The following is a 7294-nucleotide window of genomic DNA, read 5'->3' on the forward strand; positions in this document are numbered from 1 at the left end:
ATTTTCTCAAGGGCAAAGAGCCACTGATGTCCTCTTCTTGTTGGTCTCAACACCCCTGACTGTCACATGTATCCCCTTGCACAGGGGCACACACTGGGTCATGGGTGGGCTCAGCTTACACATCTGGCCTGAATGAAGGGACACTTGCAGCTCTTGTGACAAAATACAGCATCCTCTGCTGTGTGGTCACATCCCCCACTTGTGACAAGAGGGCTGGCTCTGGGGCAGACCTTGTCACAAAATCAGTGGAAAAAAGAGGAAGAGCACCATTCTTCAGAGTTTACATGTGGGTTGTGGCCTCAGCCTGCAGTTTTTGGTCTAGCACGGCTATAATGTTCCTTGCTGGTGTCACCTCCATAAAATATACCCAGGATTGCATTTGCTATTTTCTCTGCCTCTGCCCTGTTTGCAGAAGCATAGTCCTGGATGTGGCTCTCACACAAACCAATTTCCTCCTCCTCGTGAAAGGCTGGCTTGGTCACACTACAGACAAAGTTATGTGTCCTTCTGTTGTGACAAGGACACAGGAAGAATTTGGGAGCTTCTACATCATTACCTCAGGGCTCAACAAGACACTCTGAGATACAGAAACAGAAAATCATCCCTGACTTTTAGATCACACTTCCTGAGGAAGGCTGTAGGTACCTCTTGCCGTGGCTGGGTACTCAGCTGCCTTGTCTCAACATTTCAAGGCAAGTGGTCCTTTGGCCACAGAACCAACAAAGGGGAGACGCCCCTACAAGTGTGAGACCATGCTTATAAGCTTGAGATGAAGGCATTTTCATTTTGTCATCCATAACACACTCATGCCTCCCTCCAGAGAGTGCTTTTTCTTGGCTGTTAGGTCTTCCACATGATGCCAAGTGGCCAAAGACAAGGAAAATCCTTTCCAGAACCCAAGAGCTTGACTTGGGCTTGTGGTCTGATCACTAATATCCCATTAAGCAAAAAGGACTGGATTTAAGCAGTTGTTGTTTTATATTTTCACAAGAAAATAAGATTTTCTTGGTCTGGGACATCTGCTCAGTGCTATCAGATGCTCTGCAGCAGAGCAGCAGGACCAGAATCCAGGACCCCAACTCCTCAACCCCCATTCCAGCCGTAACCATGATGGGCATCAGCGATATTTTTCAAGTCAGATCATCCACATCTCTAGCTCAGCTTCCCAAAGAGCTTCTGTCTTCACTGTGAGGATGCTCTGCACGGGAAGATGGAAGCAATGGGCCTATCCCCAGCACAAGAGAGCCTGGTACACCAGCTCCAGTATAAAACATCTCCTAGAGATTCCTGCTTCCCACAGCTCCCTCTGTGCAGGATCATCCCCCCAGCACATCCCGCCCACTCGTGGGGCCCCCTGCTCATAATGCCCCTTTATAAGGCTTCACAAAGGCCTTCTTGGTTCATCTCCAGGCTGCTCCGAAAGGTTGCCAAGGGTGTCTTTGCAAACAATAAGGGGCCTGTGTTTGTAAGGTGCCTGCAGTCACAAATGCTTTTTTTGTGACCTGCAAATGAAAATAGCTCCTTCTTTCCCAGCAGATCTTCTGCTGTGTCTTAAGTCACCTCTGAGGGCTGGAGCAGTGTGGCAGCCATGGGGCTGCTTGGGGGAGCAAGCTCTTTCCCTTTGCTGACACCCTTCCAGGTGAGTCCTGTCAGGAGCTTTTCTTGCTTGTGCAGTCCAAGAGGCTCAAAGAATACTTGGCATCACTTGGAAATGTTCTTCATGATGTAATTTTGTCAAGTAATTCAGCAAGCTGGATGGAAATCCTGCTGGACTCCTTGGGATGTGGGTCTTCCCTAACCATGCCACCAAACCAGGCTTTTAGTGCCAAGAAACATCCCAGTGAAAGGATCTCGGAGCGTGCTTGAATACATCTCCCAGCTGAGGCCAGAGCTGCACAGGCACATGGCACACAGCATTTCTGCTCCGAACATCGTTAATTCAATCTGCCACCAAAAGAATCTGGTTGTCCCAGGTTCTGCAGTACTGAGAGGTGTCAAAAGGGCCTTGCAAGGAGTGGATTTACTGTGCAAATGAATTTTAATTATATAAAATAAATTATATATTAACTATGAAATTATTTCCTGTGAGGGTGCTGAGGCCCTGGCACAGGCTGCCCAGAGAAGCTGTGGTTGCCCTGTCCCTGGAATTGTTCGAGGCCAGGCTGGAAGGGGCTTGGAGTGCCCTGGACTAGTGGAAGGTGTCCCTGCCCATGGCAGGGGAATTGGAACTGGATAACCTTTAAATTCCCTTCCAACACAAACCATTCTGTGATTGTATGATTTCTTGGGCTCAGCCTCCCAGAGGCCAGAAGAAAAAAGGTCCTATGAAAGTCATATTTCTCCTTTCAACTTAAGCAGTGTCACGTGTGGCAAATTTGGAAAGCTCATCGTTACTTAATTTTTTAAGCCCAAAGACACTTTTGGTGTGGCACAGGAGGGGACTTAAAAACCCTGACATCACAGTCATGCCAGCTTAAGAGCACAGAGAGCCAGGGCAGAGCCTGCCCAGTCTCATATTCTTCTCTAACCTTGGCCTGTTCAGAGACTTCCATCCCAAATCACTGCCCTGTTTTGAAGATGCTTGTTAAAAAATATTAAAAGCCTTCATGGAGGCAGGTAGCTGAGAACAGAGCTCAAAGCACCCAGGCATGTGTCCCTTGGAAGCGAAGGTCTGCATGTCTTCAACAAGGAGGAGATACAAGTGGTCTGGGGCAGGAGCAGGCAGAAAAATGAAGAATGATATGGCTCTATCAAGGAGCTGAAGGACATGGGAACAGTTTGTGTGACTTAACATGATGTCAAGCCTAAGATAATGCCTGATGAGTGCATCCCATCTCAGGCATCCTTGGGATGGAGGGAGGAGAACACAGAACAGTCCAGGCAGAGAGTAAACAGCTCATGCATACAAAACATGCTCTGGCTTCCCAGACTTCCAGGAGTCCAAATAAACCCCATGGCCTGAGATGTGATGACAGCGAGGAGAAATGGGCCTAAATACTCAAAAATAATTTAAAGAAAATAATTGCAAGATGGTTGCTATAGAGCAAAACCCCATCAAAGGTTGAATAGATGGACAGTTCTTCAGGACAAACCTGGTCCTGCATTGTGTTCCTTCCCAGGATCCAGCTGAGCTTTTCTGTTTCCCCAGGCATTCCTACATGGCTAGTACCTCATTTCCATATTTTCAGCTCTCCGGATTGCAGGTGGGTTTAGGAAGCTAGGAATATTTAAGAGAACCTGTCAAGAACTGGTCATATTCAAATAAATTTTAAAGTGGTCCTGTAAAGCCTTTTATTATCTTGGCAGTAGGAGGATGACAGAGAGGACAGACAGAGGACAGACAGACTTCCTACAGATTCACAGCAAAGGGTCAAAGCGCAATTTGCAGGAAAAAGAAATCCAACTGGATATAAGGAAGGAAAAATGCACCATGAGGGTAACTGAACAGAGGAAGAGAAACAGCTATTTTAGGAATCTGTGTAATGAGGTGAAACCACTGATCAATAGTTTCAAGGCAGGTGTATGAAAGCTTGATCAACCCTCATTGACACCCTGTCTTGAATTGCTATTTGTACTAAATGGGTAGAAGTGCTGGGTTAATGGTTGGACTCAATGATCTTAGAGGTCCTTTCCAACCTAAGTGATTCCATGATTCTGAACCTGATCATATTATAACATATCTGATCACCAAGCCATCAGACAAAAGCCTGACCAAGGAGCTCTGCAGCTTCTTGAAGCCATCTACAGCTGGAGCAACACTTTATGTGTGTTTGCTAAACAACATCTCTAGGTAATTTTCTCCCTGGTTGCAGAGGACTTTCCCATCACAGCCTCTCTCCATGCTGCCTTTGCCCTGTGGTCCATCAGAGGCCATCCCAGAGGACATGACCACAACCTCTGATGCACGTGGAAATGGGGAGAGAACAGACAGTCCCCCAATCCCAACAAATGAATGAACACTGAGGGAATCCCAGATCTGCAGCTAGAATGGTTTTCCTGGGAAAAGGGAAGAATTTCACCCCTGTGCTTTGAGGGAACAGTATTGGGACTGCTCAGACGTGGAAAAGGCATCGCATGGAACTAGAAAATATCCAGCTATCTGCACTGACTTTCTCCCAGCATGTGAACTCGTGGTGGATTTGTGTTCAGTAAAGAAAACCAAAACTAAGTTTACCTGCTAAAGCCTGGGAGAGTGGAGAACCACTCTGAAGGCAGAGAGATTGGGGATGTAAAATTCATGAGCACATATTGCTGCACACTCCTCTGACCAACACTTCTCAACCTATTGCAAAGATAGAAAGTACTTTGGACCTGATTAGCCTAAGAGATCAGATAATCAGGATGCCTTGGCAAGAACAAACAGATCTTTGAAGACTGCAAGATGATTGGATCAGCCTGGTGACAGGGAAGAAGATTCAATCAAGTAGAAGAGATGTTGCAAAATGTGTAAGTTTGTTTGAATGATGCTTAACCCAATCATTATAGTAAAAAATTACTAGCCTTCCTAGCATGGTATATAAGCATACGTAGCCCACAGTAAAACTGGATTCTGATCACCACTCAGTTGTCCCTGTCTGTCCTCATCGCCGATATCAGCTCAGGATGTGTTTTCCTAGTCTTGCTCCCTGAAGAGCAACAGCATCTATTAATGATCCTAAATGGCTGAAGAGACTAGGACATGTGCTTGTCTCCTAGTGAATGACAAAACCAGATGACCCATGAATGAAAAATAAGATGGTGACATGCTCTGAGCAACATTATTAGATGATAAAGAGATACTGTCATGGCAGGATGGATTGTCCTGCAATAAGAAAAATCAGTCCCAGGAGTGATAGACTTAGGTTGCAGACTCAGGTTTTGAGCAACCCTGATACGGGCTTAAATAAATCACGTCAAGAAATCATCAGGGTTGAGAATAGACCAGAATCCACAATGGCTGTGTGGTCACTGAGCATTATCAGCTTGTTGTGATGAGTTTAGTGGCCTCCCAAGACCAAAGAAGCTACTTCAGTAAAACTGTTGGGAGTAGTTGCCTCCTTCCCTGGTAATATCAGGAAGATTTGGGGATGGAGACCAAATCCCTCCCTCCCTGTAAAGTGAGAGGAAGGCTGGGTGTGAGATGAACTGTTTGGACAGAGAATTGTTCTGCTGGCAAATCCTCCAGGGCTTAATTTAAATATACTATAATCTCATTTACATTGGAAATATTCCCTCCTAACTCACAGCAAGGGGTGACTGGGTCCTGGCAAGGTGCAAAGCACTGAGGCACAGCAGTCCCTGGCTCGCTGAGCTCAGATGTGCCATCAATCCATAACCATCTCTCTTGGGCCGATCTGGTAGAGAGAACTCAAGGAGAAATTGGAAAAAATTGTCTTCAGATTGCACTGAATCCATAATTTTACTCCATGACTTTTTTAATTGCAGTACCTGAAGATTGTGGAAGAAAAAGGAGAATCAGTGGATGTGGAGGCAGGTGAGCCTGCCAAGGCTTTCCCTTGGAAGAATGTGCCCTGAGGGAGTTGTGATAAGCTTATCTCAACCCTCTCCTGGAGAGATACCCCTTAAATGGGACCATCCTCTGTCTGGTGGTGAGCTATCTCACCATGCTTTGGTGACTGTGCTGATCCTTTGTAACGCACTGGCTTTTTCCCCTGGTACCACCCTGGCTTTCCCCCATAAAAACCCCAGCTTCTGCCCAGTTCAGCAGAGAGCCGCCGTCCCTGGCTACCCTTCGCAGAGCTGCTGGACAATAAAGGCTGTCTCTGTGGAACTGCCACATGGTGCTCCTGTCTCTCTACCTCTGAGTCAGCCCGGGATAACCTCGCAAGCAAAGCTGAAATCACTTGCAGCCACAGGCTGCCCCTTGCTGAGGTTTCCTGGTGGCCAGGGATTGCAGAGATCGCCAAAGGCTGTTTCTTGTGGGACCACTGTCTCTGGGCAAGTCGTGGCATCCCAGGTCAGACCAACAGACCCAGCCTGGCTATCACAAATGGATTTACATTCCAGTCCTACTTGCAGAACTTTCTTTTCTCCAGGGTTATCATGATAGGAATATCTTTCTCAGGATTCAAGATATGGTTTTGAGGGATAGTTAGCAGGAGAGTGACTAGGGTGATATGACTCCTGGGCCTAAATTTTGAGCCATCTTAGACCCAAGACAGGAGGTCATAGCTGATCAGAGTGACCCAAAAAGTGCAGTTTGCCTTATCAACTCCATGGTAGGAATGTCCTCTTCATAATGGCATAACCAGTTAATCTTTGTGGTTGTAACTTCAGAAGCTGCTGCAAGACCAGATAATATTATTATTAATCATTTAATAGTTGGAAAGGACCTTAAAGACCATCTCATTCCCGCCCATGCCATGAGCAGGGACACCTTCCACTAGACCAGGGTGCTCCAAGCCCCAATGTCCAACCTGGCCTGAACACTTCCAGGGATGGGGCAGTCACAGCCTCTCCAGACAGCCTGTGTCAGGCCTCACCACCCTCACAGGGAAGAATTTCTTCCCAATAGCCCATCTAACCATGTCCTCTGCCAGTGTGAAGCCATTCCCTAGTCCAAAGTCCCTCTCCAGCTCTCTTGGAGCCGCTTAAGGCACTAGAAGGGGTAATAAGGTCTCCTTGAAGCCTTCTCTTCTCCAGGCTGAGCACCCGCAGCTCTCTCAGCCTGCTAATAATAACTTAGTTATTATTGTTACTAATATCTAGTAAGAGAGTTCAGGCTGTTCTCACAGAGAGAAATGCCTTCTTCCACAGTAAGTATTCTCCTCCAGGGACCCTTACAACCACTTCCTTTCAAGATGACCATCTCCTCCACCCAACTCACTAATGGGGAGGGTCTTTATTAACCCCCTGAAAATCTCAGCCCCTGACTCACAAATTATTCTTTGCAGCTGTGTCCTAAATCTGGGCTCATCAAAGTCCTGACAGTCAGTGCAGCCCAGCTGCGAGGTAGGATAAACATCCCAACATTTCTATCACATTTCATAGCCCCCACAGCTGAGACTGGGCTATTAGGGGATGCTGCTCAGAGAGGGGAAGCATGAGGAAAAACTGCTGCCTTAGGGAGATACAGGGAATAATGAGGGGAAAATAGCAGCACAGGGTCCTGCTGGCATTGCCAGCCTGAGCACAGGCACAGATAGCAGCCCTGTGCATGCTGGAGATAAATCCCATCTGTGGCTGCCTGGATGTGAGACTGAATGTACAACACGGATGTAAGGACAGGAGCCAGGAATTGTATCCTTTTAGCTGTGCTAGGATATTGGGCTAAACACAATGTGCAAGAACATTT

The 7294-nt window shown here is 46.8% G+C and overlaps 2 long non-coding RNA genes across 2 annotated transcripts; one reads left to right on the plus strand and one right to left on the minus strand.

Moving 5' to 3' along the window:
- Positions 1 to 2: 2 nt before the first annotated feature.
- Positions 3 to 6822, minus strand: LOC147652828 (uncharacterized). The gene is made up of 2 exons (XR_015287104.1): positions 6733 to 6822; positions 3 to 6282 (listed from the first exon to the last, which is right to left on the minus strand). It is a non-coding gene; the product is annotated as an uncharacterized LOC147652828 (long non-coding RNA).
- Positions 1445 to 5509, plus strand: LOC147652829 (uncharacterized). The gene is made up of 5 exons (XR_015287105.1): positions 1445 to 1639; positions 3120 to 3203; positions 3310 to 3436; positions 4298 to 4446; positions 5425 to 5509. It is a non-coding gene; the product is annotated as an uncharacterized LOC147652829 (long non-coding RNA).
- Positions 6823 to 7294: the final 472 nt, after the last annotated feature.

This window comes from Cyanistes caeruleus, chromosome 5 (assembly GCF_971803275.1).
Source record: "Cyanistes caeruleus chromosome 5, bCyaCae1.hap1.1, whole genome shotgun sequence".
NCBI classification, from domain to species: domain Eukaryota; kingdom Metazoa; phylum Chordata; class Aves; order Passeriformes; family Paridae; genus Cyanistes; species Cyanistes caeruleus.